The 18,735-nt window shown below is 57.7% G+C and overlaps 6 non-coding genes across 6 annotated transcripts; all 6 read right to left on the bottom strand.

The window, feature by feature from the left end:
* Positions 1–2,357: 2,357 nt before the first annotated feature.
* Positions 2,358–2,450, bottom strand: LOC131753966 (small nucleolar RNA SNORD116). Its single transcript, XR_009335019.1, has one exon. It is a non-coding gene; the product is annotated as a small nucleolar RNA SNORD116 (small nucleolar RNA).
* Positions 2,451–5,037: 2,587 nt separating this feature from the next.
* LOC131754028 (small nucleolar RNA SNORD116) lies at positions 5,038–5,130 on the bottom strand. Its single transcript, XR_009335078.1, has one exon. It is a non-coding gene; the product is annotated as a small nucleolar RNA SNORD116 (small nucleolar RNA).
* A 2,687-nt stretch (positions 5,131–7,817) lies between these two features.
* Positions 7,818–7,910, bottom strand: LOC131753965 (small nucleolar RNA SNORD116). The gene has a single exon (XR_009335018.1). It is a non-coding gene; the product is annotated as a small nucleolar RNA SNORD116 (small nucleolar RNA).
* A 2,587-nt stretch (positions 7,911–10,497) lies between these two features.
* LOC131754027 (small nucleolar RNA SNORD116) lies at positions 10,498–10,590 on the bottom strand. The gene has a single exon (XR_009335077.1). It is a non-coding gene; the product is annotated as a small nucleolar RNA SNORD116 (small nucleolar RNA).
* Positions 10,591–13,277: 2,687 nt separating this feature from the next.
* LOC131753963 (small nucleolar RNA SNORD116) lies at positions 13,278–13,370 on the bottom strand. Its single transcript, XR_009335016.1, has one exon. It is a non-coding gene; the product is annotated as a small nucleolar RNA SNORD116 (small nucleolar RNA).
* Positions 13,371–15,957: 2,587 nt separating this feature from the next.
* On the bottom strand, positions 15,958–16,050 carry LOC131754024 (small nucleolar RNA SNORD116). Its single transcript, XR_009335074.1, has one exon. It is a non-coding gene; the product is annotated as a small nucleolar RNA SNORD116 (small nucleolar RNA).
* Between the last annotated feature and the right edge of the window lie 2,685 nt (positions 16,051–18,735).

The raw sequence follows: 18,735 nt of genomic DNA, 5'->3' as shown, positions 1-18,735 counted from the left end.
AGCCTTGCCAATCAACCGCACCTGAGAAGTGGACAGAAATCACTCAGGATTCAGAATTGGACCGGCGTCCTTAGAACATGATTCCTGAGAACATTTACCTGGGCCAGAGCACCGAACCTGCTTCACAAGGACCTCTAGCCCTTACGAAGAACTGAATGTTTGTCTGACAGCACGACTGCAGTAAGTTAGGCACGTACGTCGGCCGTTGTGTGTGAGGGTGTGTGTGTGTGTGTGTGTTCCTGAGTGCGCGAGGCCGTGACAATCACTGCGCAGCGTGACGCACTCGTGGGTTTCTCTCTGGGGCTCTGAATCCGCGTCTTGGTCTTTGGGTATGCTTGAGGCCCTCGGCAGTGACCTTGAACAGTAAAAGCCACAGTTTATACACAGCACCGAGGCTTTGGACCACCCCACCGAATGCAGAAAGACGCCTGTCAGCTTCAAGAGGCCACGTGTGAACGTGGACCCCCAGACGCTGTTGAAATAGGCAACGGTCTCCCGCTCTCCCACAGCCATGCCTTCTGACCAAAGCACAGAGATTGGTCCAGACCTGCCTCCCGGCCGTGGGTGTCGCACGTACGTGGACCTGGAGACCCTGCCACCTAGTAGCACATCTGATGTCCACCTGGGGCCACTCCCAGCACTTTTGGAAGCAAGGAAACCTCCCATGGTTGGCGTTGACACTGACCTTCAGCTGGCTGCAGGCAAGACGCAGCCCCGCACCTCTCAAGGGGCTAGCGGACTTCAGCCCAAGTGCCAAGTGCCACTTCTCGCCAACTAGGACAAATCACGTTCTGTGGACCCTTGGGAATGCCCACCACGGGAAGTGGTGGGCTTTAGCAACCATGACCCAGGTGGGAACCCCACAACGGAAACTAGGCCATTTTCCCGGCCACGTCTCGCCGGCTCCCAGCCGGCAGGTTTTGCAGCCCTCAACCCGGAGGAGACGCTCAAATGCTTGACAGCCTCGTCCTACGTGCCCACCTCCTGCCCGCATGGTGACTCGACCTTGCTCAGAGCCACAGACATCGTGCGGACATGGCGACGCTGTACACCAAGGAAGATAGACCGTATACATGTATGCTTTGAGGACGCTGACCACACCCCATGCATTCTGGCACTTCTTCACTGCCACAGCGACACTCCCGAGGACCTCACAGACTTCAAGGCCACCGTCCCCGAGGATCACACACAGACATTCAATGGAAGACCTCTGTCACGCGAGGGGACTTGCAAGTCTGAAAGTGCACAGTGGCTGTCCGCGGCAGTGCACCGGCCATCGCAACGGTGCCCCCATCTCCGGCCCGCATAAACCTCTGCCTGCTTGAAAGGCCCACGTGCCACACGGGCCGGCCACGTCATGCCCTCTGGGAGAAACACTTTCGCGCTGCACATTCCCAAACGGGGGAACAAAGCGGGCAAAGCGCATGTTCGCATAACTCACCTTCCTCCTCGCAGGCCGGCACAAATACCTCAGCATGTCCATCTACTCTAGGTCCCGCAAGACACCCTTTGGGAGTCATTCCTCCGGCAAAGGGATCGCAACTGAACACAAGTTACCTACCTCACTGCATCCTCATGAACTGTCAAAGCCTCCCCTGCTTAGGCAGCTGATGCCAGCCCATCACAAACAGGACACATCCTTGGGAAGCCGAGGCCAGCACCTGCCACCCAATGATGACAGCCCATTTCATGACATCACAGAGGACCTGTCCTCATCCTCCCGTACATTCCTGTCCCGGCCATCAGCCACCACGCAGGCTTAAGTGCAGCGCGGTCCTCACCCCACTCCACGATGACCCACTTGTCCCCAGCACTGTGCCGGCAGTTAAAGTAGGGGAGCAGACAAGGGCAACACCCAGGCCTGATCCATCAGCCGCATTAGGCCGACGCCCAACCCGAGCCACACCCGTCCACAGCTCCAGCCTCACTTGGCACTCAAGAAACTCACCGTGCCAAACGCAAGAACACGGAGGGCCACAGGCCTGGCCTCAGCCTCCGGGTTCCAACCAGAGAAGCTTGCTCATTTTGGCCTCCAGAATTAAACCCCAAAGCGGCATGCACCAAGCGTGATCCTGGCCAAAACATACTTTGCCAAGCTGCAAGCTCACTTGGCCTACACCAGCACACACCCCGACTCTCAAGACCAGCAGGAGAGCACGCCCCCTCGCATGGCCTCAATGGCCTTGCAGCAGACATCTGATATTCATAAGCGACCCAGCTTATGGGTAGACACAGTCGACCCTCAGACAGGGGCCCCTCCAATATTAGGAGCCCTGGGTGGTGTTTGCATGCATGTCAGCAGGGGACGCTGGCCCGCCCTCCTCACGGTCCCCTACCCCCGAGAGAGGAAACGTGCTGGACCTCAGTTTCGATGAGGAGACGGTAGAGGGTTCTCACTCATTTTGTTCAGATTTTCCAAGGAATGCATACAAGGGTGTCATCATCGATCCAAGCACGTGCTGGGAGGCTGCAGCACACAAGCGGACATGCCGTGGGGGTCTGCAAAGGGTCCATGACCCCCTGGTACTCCAAAACCCTGGGAAATCCACAGACCTCAGGCCAGAGGACTCAAGAGCAACACTCAATCCACTCTGGCAGCCACTGGGCCCGTCTGAGTAAAACCTAATATCCAATGGCACATCTTAGGCTGGGTGAATGCCTACCTTCCAGAATTAGCCACGGCCACACTTAGCAACATGCGCCCGCCCCGTTCTTCCAATTCTCCTTAGCACGTCCAGTCATCAGACAACGCGAAGGTCTTCTGGTCTTTGCCGACGGCCAGCCTTGCCCAGCAGCTTCGCCTGAGCACTGCCCATAAACCACACAGGCTTCAGAATTGGACCGCGTTCCTAAGAGAACATGATTCACACGCATTTTTACCTGGGCTTGAGCCCAGACCCTGCTTCCCAAGGACCTCTACCCTTACCGAGAACTCAATGTTTGTCTAACTGCACAACTGCAGGAAGTTCGGCACGTACGTTGGCCGGTGTCAGAGAGGGAGTATGCGTGTGTTCACGCGCGTGAGCGTGTGTCACTGTGACTGCGCACGAGGACGCGCGCTTCTGGGCTTCTTTGTGTGCCTCTGAATCCGCATCCTGGTCTCTGTGTGTCGCTGTGGCCCTCTGCTGAGACCTCGAACAATGAAACCCACAGTTGATACACAGCGCCGTGGCTTTGGACACCGCCAATTGAATGGAGAAAGACCCCTGCAAGTTTCAAGAGGCTGAAGGTGAACTTTGACCCCCAGGGGCTGTTGACATAGGCCACAGGAGATCCTGCCAGCTTGTAGCACATCTGATGTGCACTTGGGGCCACCCCCAGCGCCTCTGGAAGCAAGGAAACACCCTGTGGGCGGGCCAATACTTTTGTGCAGCTGCCTACAGACAAGATGCGGCCCGGCACCTCTCAGGGGCTAACCAAATTCAGCCCAAGTGACAATTCTCGCCAAATAGGCCAAATCACTTTCCGAGGACCCATGGGAGTGTCCACCACAGGAAGCGGGCGGCTTCAGCAACCATGACCCAGGTCCCAGCCCCACGGCGGAAACTAGGCCACCTTCCCGGCCAAGTGTCGCCCGCGCCCGGCCGGAAGGGTTCGCGGCCCTGAATCCGGAGTAAGCGCTCAAATGCTGGACAGCTTCGTCCTATGTGCCCTCCTCCTGCTCACAGGGCAACTTGACCCTACCGGAAGCACACACGGGGACACTGTACACCAGGGAAGACAGACCGCAAGCATGTCTGCTTTCATGACACCGACCTTACCCCATGCATCCTGGCACTTCTGCCCTGCCACAGCGACACTACTAAGAACCTAACAGAGATCAAAGGCACTGTCCCCGAGGACCACAGACAGATTTCAAACGGAAGACCTGTGCCACGCGAGGGGACCTGGAAGCTTCAAAGGGAACAGTGGCTGTCCACGGCAGCGCACCTGGCATCACAACAGTGACACCCACCTCTGCCCCGCCAACGGACTGCTCCAGATAAACCTCTGGCTGTTCGAAAAGCCTGCCTGCCACACGGGCCGGCCGCGTCATGCCCGCTGGGAGAAACACCTTCGCTTTGCACATTCCCAAATCAGGGAACAGAGTGGCCAAAGGGCACGTTCGCATAACTCACCTACCCCCAAGGAGACCGGCACAGACGCCTCAGCATGTCTATCTTCTCTACGTCCCGCAAGACACCCTTGGGGCGTCATTCCTCCCGCAATGGAATCACAAGTCTAGGCAGGTTACCTACCTCACCGCATCCACATGAACTGCCAAAGCCATCCCCTCCATAGGCAGCTGATGCCATCCCAGCATGAACATGACACATCCTTGGGAAGACGAGGCCAGTGCCCGCAACCCAATGATGCCAGCCCATGCCACAACATCACGCAGGACCTGTCCTCATCACGTCTTACCTTTCTGTCCAGTCCGTCAGCCACCACGCAGGCCTAAATACAGCACTCCGGCCTCACCCCACTCCACCGTGACCCACTGGCAGTCAACGCAGTGCCGGGAGTTGCAGTACAGGAGCTCACAAGGGCAACGGCAAGGCGTACTCCCTCACCACCCTTCTGCAGATGCTCAACCTGAGCCCACCGCCACGCACTGCTTGAGACGCACTGGGCACTCGAGAACCTCACCGCGCCACACGCAAAATCGGGGAAGGCCACAGGCCTGGCGTGAGGCTCCAGGCTGCAACAAAGGAAGCTTGCTCATTTTGGCTTCCGGACTCAAACCCAGAAGCGGCATGAATAAAGTGTGATCCTGGCCAAAACACACCTATCCAAGCTGCAAGCTCACTGGGCCTAAAAGAGCACACACTCCAACTCTGAAGACCAGAAGGGGAGCTAGGTGCCTCGCAAGCCCTCACCGGCCTCTCAGCAGGGACCTGGGATTCATGGACGACCCAGCTCTCGTACAGACATGGTTGAACCTTAGACAGGAGCCCCTCCAATGCTGGAGCCCCGGGTGGTGTTTGCATGCATGTCGGCAGGGGACGCTGGCCCTCACTCCTCACAGTCCCCTATCCCCGAGAGAGGAAACGTCCTGGACCTCAGTTTCGAGGAGGAGACGGTACAGCGTTCTCACTCATTTTGTTCAGATTTTCCAAGGAATGCATACAAGGGTGTCATCGTCGATCGAAGCACATGCTGGGACGCTGTAGCACACAGCCGGGCAAGCCGTGGGGCTGTTCAGAGGAGCCTAGACCTCAGAGTACGCCAAAAGAGTGGGAAATACACAGCCCTCAGGCCTCTCAGCAAGAGCGACAGTCAATCCACTCTTGCAGCCACTGGGCCCGTCAGAGGGAAACCTAATACCCAATGGCACGTCTCGGGGTGGTTGAATGCCTACCGACCTGTGTTATCCACGTCCACGCTCGGCAACGTGGCCCACCTCACTCGTTCCAGTTCTCCTCTTCACCTCCAGTCATCGGACCACGCAAACGTCCTCTTCCCTTTGCCATCGGCCAGCCTTGCCAATCAACCGCACCTGAGAAGTGGACAGAAATCACTCAGGATTCAGAATTGGACCGGCGTCCTTAGAACATGATTCCTGAGAACATTTACCTGGGCCAGAGCTCCGAACCTGCTTCACAATGACCTCTAGCCCTTACGAAGAACTGAATGTTTGTCTGACAGCACGACTGCAGTAAGTTAGGCACGTACGTCGGCCGTTGTGTGTGAGGGTGTGTGTGTGTGTGTGTGTGTTCCTGCGTGCGCGAGGGCGTGACAATCACTGCGCAGGGTGACGCACTCGTGGGTTTCTCTCTGGGGCTCTGAATCCGCGTCTTGGTCTTTGGGTATGCTTGAGGCCCTCGGCAGTGACCTTGAACAGTAAAAGCCACAGTTTATACACAGCACCGAGGCTTTGGACCACCCCACCGAATGCAGAAAGACGCCTGTCAGCTTCAAGAGGCCACGTGTGAACGTGGACCCCCAGACGCTGTTGAAATAGGCAACGGTCTCCCGCTCTCCCACAGCCATGCCTTCTGACCAAAGCACAGAGATTGGTCCAGACCTGCCTCCCGGCCGTGGGTGTCGCACGTACGTGGACCTGGAGACCCTGCCACCTAGTAGCACATCTGATGTCCACCTGGGGCCACTCCCAGCACTTTTGGAAGCAAGGAAACCTCCCATGGTTGGAGTTGACACTGACCTTCAGCTGGCTACAGGCAAGACGCAGCCCCGCACCTCTCAAGGGGCTAGCGGACTTCAGCCCAAGTGCCAAGTGCCACTTCTCGCCAACTAGGACAAATCACGTTCTGTGGACCCTTGGGAATGCCCACCACGGGAAGTGGTGGGCTTTAGCAACCATGACCCAGGTGGGAACCCCACGACGGAAACTAGGCCATTTTCCCGGCCACGTCTCGCCAGCTCCCAGCCGGCAGGTTTTGCAGCCCTCAACCCGGAGGAGACGCTCAAATGCTTGACAGCCTCGTCCTACGTGCCCACCTCCTGCCCGCAGGGCGACTTGACCTTGCTCAAAGCCACAGACATCGTGCGGACATGGCGACACTGTACACCAAGGAAGACAGACCGCATACATGTCTGCTTTGAGGACGCTGACCACACCCCATGCATTCTGGCACTTCTTCACTGCCACAGCGACACTCCCGAGGACCTCACAGACTTCAAGGCCACCGTCCCCGAGGATCACACACAGACATTCAATGGAAGACCTCTGTCACGCGAGGGGACTTGCAAGTCTGAAAGTGCACAGTGGCTGTCCGCGGCAGTGCACCGGCCATCGCAACGGTGCCCCCATCTCCGGCCCGCATAAACCTCTGCCTGCTTGAAAGGCCCACGTGCCACACGGGCCGGCCACGTCATGCCCTCTGGGAGAAACACTTTCGCGCTGCACATTCCCAAACGGGGGAACAAAGCGGCCAAAGCGCATGTTCGCATAACTTACCTTCCTCCTCGCAGGCCGGCACAAATACCTCAGCATGTCCATCTACTCTAGGTCCCACAAGACACCCTTTGGGAGTCATTCCTCTGGCAAAGGGATCGCAACTGAACACAAGTTACCTACCTCACCGCATCCTCATGAACTGTCAAAGCCTCCCCTTCTTAGGCAGCTGATGCCAGCCCATCACAAACAGGACACATCCTTGGGAAGCCGAGGCCAGCACCTGCCACCCAATGATGACAGCCCATTTCATGACATCACAGAGGACCTGTCCTCATCCTCCCGTACATTCCTCTCCGGGCCATCAGCCACCACGCAGGCTTAAGTGCAGCGCGGTCCTCACCCCACTCCACGATGACCCACTTGTCCCCAGCACTGTGCCGGCAGTTAAAGTAGGGGAGCAGACAAGGGCAACACCCAGGCCTGATCCATCAGCCGCATTAGGCCGACGCCCAACCCGAGCCACACCCGTCCACAGCTCCAGCCTCACTTGGCACTCACGAAACTCACCGTGCCAAACGCAAGAACACGGTGGGCCACAGGCCTGGCCTGAGGCTCCGGGTTCCAACCAGAGAAGCTTGCTCATTTTGGCCTCCAGAATTAAACCCCGAAGCGGCATGCACCAAGCGTGATCCTGGCCAAAACACACTTTGCCAAGCTGCAAGCTCACTTGGCCTACACCAGCACACACCCCGACTCTCAAGACCAGCAGGAGAGCATGCCCCCTCGCATGGCCTCAACGGCCTTGCAGCAGACATCTGATATTCATAAGCGACCCAGCTTATGGGTAGACACAGTCGACCCTCAGACAGGGGCCCCTCCAATATTAGGAGCCCTGGGTGGTGTTTGCATGCATGTCAGCAGGGGACGCTGGCCCGCCCTCCTCACGGTCACCTACCCCCGAGAGAGGAAACGTGCTGGACCTCAGTTTCGATGAGGAGACGGTAGAGGGTTCTCACTCATTTTGTTCAGATTTTCCAAGGAATGCATACAAGGGTGTCATCATCGATCCAAGCACGTGCTGGGAGGCTGCAGCACACAAGCGGGCATGCCGTGGGGGTCTGCAGAGGGTCCATGACCCCCTGGTACTCCAAAACCCTGGGGAATACACAGTCCTCAGGCCAGAGGACTCAAGAGCAACACTCAATCCACTCTGGCAGCCACTGGGCCCGTCTGAGGAAAACCTAATATCCAATGGCACATCTTAGGCTGGGTGAATGCCTACTTTCCAGAGTTAGCCACGGCCACACTTAGCAACATGCGCCCGCCCCGTTCTTCCAATTCTCCTTAGCACGTCCAGTCATCAGACAACGCGAAGGTCTTCTGGTCTTTGCCGACGGCCAGCCTTGCCCAGCAGCTGCGCCTGAGCACTGCCCATAAACCACACAGGCTTCAGAATTGGACCGTGTTCCTAAGAGAACATGATTCACACGCATTTTTACCTGGGCTTGAGCCCAGACCCTGCTTCCCAAGGACCTCTACCCTTACCGAGAACTCAATGTTTGTCTAACTGCACAACTGCAGGAAGTTCGGCACGTACGTTGGCCGGTGTCAGAGAGGGAGTATGCGTGTGTTCACGCGCGTAAGCGTGTGTCACTGTGACTGCGCACGAGGACGCGCGCTTCTGGGCTTCTTTGTGTGCCTCTGAATCCGCATCCTGGTCTCTGTGTGTCGCTGTGGCCCTCTGCTGAGACCTCGAACAATGAAACCCACAGTTGATACACAGCGCCGTGGCTTTGGACCCCCCCAATTGAATGGAGAAAGACCCCTGCAAGTTTCAAGAGGCTGAAGGTGAACTTTGACCCCCAGGGGCTGTTGACATAGGCCACAGGAGATCCTGCCAGCTTGTAGCACATCTGATGTGCACTTGGGGCCACCCCTAGCGCCTCTGGAAGCAAGGAAACACCCTGTGGGCGGGCCAATACTTTTGTGCAGCTGCCTACAGACAAGATGCGGCCCGGCACCTCTCAGGGGCTAACCAAATTCAGCCCAAGTGACAATTCTCGCCAAATAGGCCAAATCACTTTCCGAGGACCCATGGGAGTGTCCACCACAGGAAGCGGGCGGCTTCAGCAACCATGACCCAGGTCCCAGCCCCACGGCGGAAACTAGGCCACCTTCCCGGCCAAGTGTCGCCCGCGCCCGGCCGGAAGGGTTCGCGGCCCTGAATCCGGAGTAAGCGCTCAAATGCTGGACAGCTTCGTCCTATGTGCCCTCCTCCTGCTCACAGGGCAACTTGACCCTACCGGAAGCACACACGGGGACACTGTACACCAGGGAAGACAGACCGCAAGCATGTCTGCTTTCATGACACCGACCTTACCCCATGCATCCTGGCACTTCTGCCCTGCCACAGCGACACTACTAAGAACCTAACAGAGATCAAAGGCACTGTCCCCGAGGACCACAGACAGATTTCAAACGGAAGACCTGTGCCACGCGAGGGGACCTGGAAGCTTCAAAGGGAACAGTGGCTGTCCACGGCAGCGCACCTGGCATCACAACAGTGACACCCACCTCTGCCCCGCCAACGGACTGCTCCAGATAAACCTCTGGCTGTTCGAAAAGCCTGCCTGCCACACGGGCCGGCCGCGTCATGCCCGCTGGGAGAAACACCTTCGCTTTGCACATTCCCAAATCAGGGAACAGAGTGGCCAAAGGGCACGTTCGCATAACTCACCTACCCGCAAGGAGACCGGCACAGACGCCTCAGCATGTCTATCTTCTCTACGTCCCGCAAGACACCCTTGGGGCGTCATTCCTCCCGCAATGGAATCATCAGTCTAGGCAGGTTACCTACCTCACCGCATCCACATGAACTGCCAAAGCCATCCCCTCCATAGGCAGCTGATGCCAGCCCAGCATGAACATGACACATCCTTGGGAAGACGAGGCCAGTGCCTGCAACCCAATGATGACAGCCCATGCCACAACATCACGCAGGACCTGTCCTCATCACGTCTTACCTTTCTGTCCAGTCCGTCAGCCACCACGCAGGCCTAAATACAGCACTCCGGCCTCACCCCACTCCACCGTGACCCACTGGCAGCCAACGCAGTGCCGGGAGTTGCAGTACAGGAGCTCACAAGGGCAACGGCAAAGCCTACTCCCTCACCACCCTTCTGCAGATGCTCAACCCGAGCCCACCTGCACGCAATGCTTGAGACGCACTGGGCACTCGAGAACCTCACCGCGCCACACGCAAAATCGGGGAAGGCCACAGGCCTGGCGTGAGGCTCCAGGCTGCAACAAAGGAAGCTTGCTCATTTTGGCTTCCGGACTCAAACCCAGAAGCGGCATGAATAAAGTGTGATCCTGGCCAAAACACACCTATCCAAGCTGCAAGCTCACTGGGCCTAAAAGAGCACACACTCCAACTCTGAAGACCAGAAGGGGAGCTAGGTGCCTCGCAAGCCCTCACCGGCCTCTCAGCAGGGACCTGGGATTCATGGACGACCCAGCTCTCGTACAGACATGGTTGAACCTTAGACAGGAGCCCCTCCAATGCTGGAGCCCCGGGTGGTGTTTGCATGCATGTCGGCAGGGGACGCTGGCCCTCACTCCTCACAGTCCCCTATCCCCGAGAGAGGAAACGTCCTGGACCTCAGTTTCGAGGAGGAGACGGTACAGCGTTCTCACTCATTTTGTTCAGATTTTCCAAGGAATGCATACAAGGGTGTCATCGTCGATCGAAGCACATGCTGGGACGCTGTAGCACACAGCCGGGCAAGCCGTGGGGCTGTTCAGAGGAACCTAGACCTCAGAGTACGCCAAAAGAGTGGGAAATACACAGCCCTCAGGCCTCTCAGCAAGAGCGACAGTCAATCCACTCTTGCAGCCACTGGGCCCGTCAGAGGGAAACCTAATACCCAATGGCACGTCTCGGGGTGGTTGAATGCCTACCGACCTGTGTTATCCACGTCCACGCTCGGCAACGTGGCCCACCTCACTCGTTCCAGTTCTCCTCTTCACCTCCAGTCATCGGACCACGCAAACGTCCTCTTCCCTTTGCCATCGGCCAGCCTTGCCAATCAACCGCACCTGAGAAGTGGACAGAAATCACTCAGGATTCAGAATTGGACCGGCGTCCTTAGAACATGATTCCTGAGAACATTTACCTGGGCCAGAGCTCCGAACCTGCTTCACAATGACCTCTAGCCCTTACGAAGAACTGAATGTTTGTCTGACAGCACGACTGCAGTAAGTTAGGCACGTACGTCGGCCGTTGTGTGTGAGGGTGTGTGTGTGTGTGTGTGTGTTCCTGCGTGCGCGAGGGCGTGACAATCACTGCGCAGGGTGACGCACTCGTGGGTTTCTCTCTGGGGCTCTGAATCCGCGTCTTGGTCTTTGGGTATGCTTGAGGCCCTCGGCAGTGACCTTGAACAGTAAAAGCCACAGTTTATACACAGCACCGAGGCTTTGGACCACCCCACCGAATGCAGAAAGACGCCTGTCAGCTTCAAGAGGCCACGTGTGAACGTGGACCCCCAGACGCTGTTGAAATAGGCAACGGTCTCCCGCTCTCCCACAGCCATGCCTTCTGACCAAAGCACAGAGATTGGTCCAGACCTGCCTCCCGGCCGTGGGTGTCGCACGTACGTGGACCTGGAGACCCTGCCACCTAGTAGCACATCTGATGTCCACCTGGGGCCACTCCCAGCACTTTTGGAAGCAAGGAAACCTCCCATGGTTGGAGTTGACACTGACCTTCAGCTGGCTACAGGCAAGACGCAGCCCCGCACCTCTCAAGGGGCTAGCGGACTTCAGCCCAAGTGCCAAGTGCCACTTCTCGCCAACTAGGACAAATCACGTTCTGTGGACCCTTGGGAATGCCCACCACGGGAAGTGGTGGGCTTTAGCAACCATGACCCAGGTGGGAACCCCACGACGGAAACTAGGCCATTTTCCCGGCCACGTCTCGCCAGCTCCCAGCCGGCAGGTTTTGCAGCCCTCAACCCGGAGGAGACGCTCAAATGCTTGACAGCCTCGTCCTACGTGCCCACCTCCTGCCCGCAGGGCGACTTGACCTTGCTCAAAGCCACAGACATCGTGCGGACATGGCGACACTGTACACCAAGGAAGACAGACCGCATACATGTCTGCTTTGAGGACGCTGACCACACCCCATGCATTCTGGCACTTCTTCACTGCCACAGCGACACTCCCGAGGACCTCACAGACTTCAAGGCCACCGTCCCCGAGGATCACACACAGACATTCAATGGAAGACCTCTGTCACGCGAGGGGACTTGCAAGTCTGAAAGTGCACAGTGGCTGTCCGCGGCAGTGCACCGGCCATCGCAACGGTGCCCCCATCTCCGGCCCGCATAAACCTCTGCCTGCTTGAAAGGCCCACGTGCCACACGGGCCGGCCACGTCATGCCCTCTGGGAGAAACACTTTCGCGCTGCACATTCCCAAACGGGGGAACAAAGCGGCCAAAGCGCATGTTCGCATAACTTACCTTCCTCCTCGCAGGCCGGCACAAATACCTCAGCATGTCCATCTACTCTAGGTCCCGCAAGACACCCTTTGGGAGTCATTCCTCTGGCAAAGGGATCGCAACTGAACACAAGTTACCTACCTCACCGCATCCTCATGAACTGTCAAAGCCTCCCCTTCTTAGGCAGCTGATGCCAGCCCATCACAAACAGGACACATCCTTGGGAAGCCGAGGCCAGCACCTGCCACCCAATGATGACAGCCCATTTCATGACATCACAGAGGACCTGTCCTCATCCTCCCGTACATTCCTCTCCGGGCCATCAGCCACCACGCAGGCTTAAGTGCAGCGCGGTCCTCACCCCACTCCACGATGACCCACTTGTCCCCAGCACTGTGCCGGCAGTTAAAGTAGGGGAGCAGACAAGGGCAACACCCAGGCCTGATCCATCAGCCGCATTAGGCCGACGCCCAACCCGAGCCACACCCGTCCACAGCTCCAGCCTCACTTGGCACTCACGAAACTCACCGTGCCAAACGCAAGAACACGGTGGGCCACAGGCCTGGCCTGAGGCTCCGGGTTCCAACCAGAGAAGCTTGCTCATTTTGGCCTCCAGAATTAAACCCCGAAGCGGCATGCACCAAGCGTGATCCTGGCCAAAACACACTTTGCCAAGCTGCAAGCTCACTTGGCCTACACCAGCACACACCCCGACTCTCAAGACCAGCAGGAGAGCATGCCCCCTCGCATGGCCTCAACGGCCTTGCAGCAGACATCTGATATTCATAAGCGACCCAGCTTATGGGTAGACACAGTCGACCCTCAGACAGGGGCCCCTCCAATATTAGGAGCCCTGGGTGGTGTTTGCATGCATGTCAGCAGGGGACGCTGGCCCGCCCTCCTCACGGTCCCCTACCCCCGAGAGAGGAAACGTGCTGGACCTCAGTTTCGATGAGGAGACGGTAGAGGGTTCTCACTCATTTTGTTCAGATTTTCCAAGGAATGCATACAAGGGTGTCATCATCGATCCAAGCACGTGCTGGGAGGCTGCAGCACACAAGCGGGCATGCCGTGGGGGTCTGCAGAGGGTCCATGACCCCCTGGTACTCCAAAACCCTGGGGAATACACAGTCCTCAGGCCAGAGGACTCAAGAGCAACACTCAATCCACTCTGGCAGCCACTGGGCCCGTCTGAGGAAAACCTAATATCCAATGGCACATCTTAGGCTGGGTGAATGCCTACTTTCCAGAGTTAGCCACGGCCACACTTAGCAACATGCGCCCGCCCCGTTCTTCCAATTCTCCTTAGCACGTCCAGTCATCAGACAACGCGAAGGTCTTCTGGTCTTTGCCGACGGCCAGCCTTGCCCAGCAGCTGCGCCTGAGCACTGCCCATAAACCACACAGGCTTCAGAATTGGACCGTGTTCCTAAGAGAACATGATTCACACGCATTTTTACCTGGGCTTGAGCCCAGACCCTGCTTCCCAAGGACCTCTACCCTTACCGAGAACTCAATGTTTGTCTAACTGCACAACTGCAGGAAGTTCGGCACGTACGTTGGCCGGTGTCAGAGAGGGAGTATGCGTGTGTTCACGCGCGTAAGCGTGTGTCACTGTGACTGCGCACGAGGACGCGCGCTTCTGGGCTTCTTTGTGTGCCTCTGAATCCGCATCCTGGTCTCTGTGTGTCGCTGTGGCCCTCTGCTGAGACCTCGAACAATGAAACCCACAGTTGATACACAGCGCCGTGGCTTTGGACCCCCCCAATTGAATGGAGAAAGACCCCTGCAAGTTTCAAGAGGCTGAAGGTGAACTTTGACCCCCAGGGGCTGTTGACATAGGCCACAGGAGATCCTGCCAGCTTGTAGCACATCTGATGTGCACTTGGGGCCACCCCTAGCGCCTCTGGAAGCAAGGAAACACCCTGTGGGCGGGCCAATACTTTTGTGCAGCTGCCTACAGACAAGATGCGTCCCGGCACCTCTCAGGGGCTAACCAAATTCAGCCCAAGTGACAATTCTCGCCAAATAGGCCAAATCACTTTCCGAGGACCCATGGGAGTGTCCACCACAGGAAGCGGGCGGCTTCAGCAACCATGACCCAGGTCCCAGCCCCACGGCGGAAACTAGGCCACCTTCCCGGCCAAGTGTCGCCCGCGCCCGGCCGGAAGGGTTCGCGTCCCTGAATCCGGAGTAAGCGCTCAAATGCTGGACAGCTTCGTCCTATGTGCCCTCCTCCTGCTCACAGGGCAACTTGACCCTACCGGAAGCACACACGGGGACACTGTACACCAGGGAAGACAGACCGCAAGCATGTCTGCTTTCATGACACCGACCTTACCCCATGCATCCTGGCACTTCTGCCCTGCCACAGCGACACTACTAAGAACCTAACAGAGATCAAAGGCACTGTCCCCGAGGACCACAGACAGATTTCAAACGGAAGACCTGTGCCACGCGAGGGGACCTGGAAGCTTCAAAGGGAACAGTGGCTGTCCACGGCAGCGCACCTGGCATCACAACAGTGACACCCACCTCTGCCCCGCCAACGGACTGCTCCAGATAAACCTCTGGCTGTTCGAAAAGCCTGCCTGCCACACGGGCCGGCCGCGTCATGCCCGCTGGGAGAAACACCTTCGCTTTGCACATTCCCAAATCAGGGAACAGAGTGGCCAAAGGGCACGTTCGCATAACTCACCTACCCGCAAGGAGACCGGCACAGACGCCTCAGCATGTCTATCTTCTCTACGTCCCGCAAGACACCCTTGGGGCGTCATTCCTCCCGCAATGGAATCACCAGTCTAGGCAGGTTACCTACCTCACCGCATCCACATGAACTGCCAAAGCCATCCCCTCCATAGGCAGCTGATGCCAGCCCAGCATGAACATGACACATCCTTGGGAAGACGAGGCCAGTGCCTGCAACCCAATGATGACAGCCCATGCCACAACATCACGCAGGACCTGTCCTCATCACGTCTTACCTTTCTGTCCAGTCCGTCAGCCACCACGCAGGCCTAAATACAGCACTCCGGCCTCACCCCACTCCACCGTGACCCACTGGCAGCCAACGCAGTGCCGGGAGTTGCAGTACAGGAGCTCACAAGGGCAACGGCAAAGCCTACTCCCTCACCACCCTTCTGCAGATGCTCAACCCGAGCCCACCTGCACGCAATGCTTGAGACGCACTGGGCACTCGAGAACCTCACCGCGCCACACGCAAAATCGGGGAAGGCCACAGGCCTGGCGTGAGGCTCCAGGCTGCAACAAAGGAAGCTTGCTCATTTTGGCTTCCGGACTCAAACCCAGAAGCGGCATGAATAAAGTGTGATCCTGGCCAAAACACACCTATCCAAGCTGCAAGCTCACTGGGCCTAAAAGAGCACACACTCCAACTCTGAAGACCAGAAGGGGAGCTAGGTGCCTCGCAAGCCCTCACCGGCCTCTCAGCAGGGACCTGGGATTCATGGACGACCCAGCTCTCGTACAGACATGGTTGAACCTTAGACAGGAGCCCCTCCAATGCTGGAGCCCTGGGTGGTGTTTGCATGCATGTCGGCAGGGGACGCTGGCCCTCACTCCTCACAGTCCCCTATCCCCGAGAGAGGAAACGTCCTGGACCTCAGTTTCGAGGAGGAGACGGTACAGCGTTCTCACTCATTTTGTTCAGATTTTCCAAGGAATGCATACAAGGGTGTCATCGTCGATCAAAGCACATGCTGGGACGCTGTAGCACACAGCCGGGCAGGCCGTGGGGCTGTTCAGAGGAGCCTAGACCTCAGGGTACGCCAAAAGAGTGGGAAATACACAGCCCTCAGGCCTCTCAGCAAGAGCGACAGTCAATCCACTCTTGCAGCCACTGGGCCCGTCAGAGGGAAACCTAATACCCAATGGCACGTCTCGGGGTGGTTGAATGCCTACCGACCTGTGTTATCCACGTCCACGCTCGGCAACGTGGCCCACCTCACTCGTTCCAGTTCTCCTCTTCACCTCCAGTCGTCGGACCACGCAAACGTCCTCTTCCCTTTGCCATCGGCCAGCCTTGCCAATCAACCGCACCTGAGAAGTGGACAGAAATCACTCAGGATTCAGAATTGGACCGGCGTCCTTAGAACATGATTCCTGAGAACATTTACCTGGGCCAGAGCTCCGAACCTGCTTCACAAGGACCTCTAGCCCTTACGAAGAACTGAACGTTTGTCTGACAGCACGACTGCAGTAAGTTAGGCACGTACGTCGGCCGTTGTGTGTGAGGGTGTGTGTGTGTGTGTGTGTACCTGCGTGCGCGCGGCCGTGACAATCACTGCGCAGCGTGACGCACTCGTGGGTTTCTCTCTGGGGCTCTGAATCCGTGTCTTGGTCTTTGGGTATGCTTGAGGCCCTCGGCAGTGACCTTGAACAGTAAAAGCCACAGTTTATACACAGCACCGAGGCTTTGGACCACCCCACCGAATGCAGAAAGACGCCTGTCAGCTTCAAGAGGCCACGTGTGAACGTGGACCCCCAGACGCTGTTGAAATAGGCAACGGTCTCCCGCTCTCCCACAGCCATGCCTTCTGACCAAAGCACAGAGATTGGTCCAGACATGAGTCCCGGCCGTGGGTGTCGCACGTACGTGGACCTGGAGACCCTGCCACCTAGTAGCACATCTGATGTCCACCTGGGGCCACTCCCAGCACTTTTGGAAGCAAGGAAACCTCCCATGGTTGGCGTTGACACTGACCTTCAGCTGGCTACAGGCAAGACGCAGCCCCGCACCTCTCAAGGGGCTAGCGGACTTCAGCCCAAGTGCCAAGTGCCACTTCTCGCCAACTAGGACAAATCACGTTCTGTGGACCCTTGGGAATGCCCACCACGGGAAGTGGTGGGCCTTAGCAACCATGACCCAGGTGGGAACCCCACGACGGAAACTAGGCCATTTTCCCGGCCACGTCTCGCCAGCTCCCAGCCGGCAGGTTTTGCAGCCCTCAACCCGGAGGAGACGCTCAAATGCTTGACAGCCTCGTCCTACGTGCCCACCTCCTGCCCGCACGGCGACTCGACCTTGCTCAAAGCCACAGACATCGTGCGGACATGGCGACACTGTACACCAAGGAAGACAGACCGCATACATGTCTGCTTTGAGGACGCTGACCACACCCCATGCATTCTGGCACTTCTTCACTGCCACAGCGACACTCCCGAGGACCTCATAGCCTTCAAGGCCACTGTCCCCGAGGATCACACACAGACATTCAATGGAAGACCTCTGTCACGCGAGGGGACTTGCAAGTCTGAAAGGGCACAGTGGCTGTCCGCGGCAGTGCACCGGCCATCGCAACGGCGCCCCCATCTCCGGCCCGCATAAACCTCTGCCTGCTTGAAAGGCCCACGTGCCACACGGGCCGGCCACGTCATGCCCTCTGGGAGAAACACTTTCGCGCTGCACATTCCCAAACGGGGGAACAAAGCGGCCAAAGCGCATGTTCGCATAACTCACCTTCCTCCTCGGAGGCCGGCACAAATACCTCAGCATGTCCATCTACTCTAGGTCCCGCAAGACACCCTTTGGGAGTCATTCCTCCGGCAAAGGGATCGCAACTGAACACAAGTTACCTACCTCACCGCATCCTCATGAACTGTCAAAGCCTCCCCTTCTTAGGCAGCTGATGCCAGCCCATCACAAACAGGACACATCCTTGGGAAGCCGAGGCCAGCACCTGCCACCCAATGATGACAGCCCATTTCATGACATCACAGAGGACCTGTCCTCATCCTCCCGTACATTCCTCTCCGGGCCATCAGCCACCACGCAGGCTTAAGTGCAGCGCGGTCCTCACCCCACTCCACGATGACCCACTTGTCCCCAGCACTGTGCCGGCAGTTAAAGTAGGGGAGCAGACAAGGGCAACACCCAGGCCTGATCCATCAGCCGCATTAGGCCGACGCCCAACCCGAGCCACACCCGTCCACAGCTCCAGCCTCACTTGGCACTCACGAAACTCACCGTGCCAAACGCAAGAACACGGTGGGCCACAGGCCTGGCCTGAGGCTCCGGGTTCCAACCAGAGAAGCTTGCTCATTTTGGCCTCCAGAATTAAACCCCGAAGCGGCATGCACCAAGCGTGATCCTGGCCAAAACACACTTTGCCAAGCTGCAAGCTCACTTGGCCTACACCAGCACACACCCCGACTCTCAAGACCAGCAGGAGAGCACGCCCCCTCGCATGGCCTCAACGGCCTTGCAGCAGACACCTGATATTCATAGGCGACCCAGCTTATGGGTAGACACAGTCGACCCTCAGACAGGGGCCCCTCCAATATTAGGAGCCCTGGGTGGTGTTTGCATGCATGTCAGCAGGGGACGCTGGCCCGCCCTCCTCACGGTCCCCTACCCCCGAGAGAGGAAACGTGCT

Source organism: Kogia breviceps, chromosome 3, assembly GCF_026419965.1.
Source record: "Kogia breviceps isolate mKogBre1 chromosome 3, mKogBre1 haplotype 1, whole genome shotgun sequence".
Taxonomy (NCBI): domain Eukaryota; kingdom Metazoa; phylum Chordata; class Mammalia; order Artiodactyla; family Physeteridae; genus Kogia; species Kogia breviceps.
This window is presented reverse-complemented; position numbering and strand designations above follow the sequence as displayed.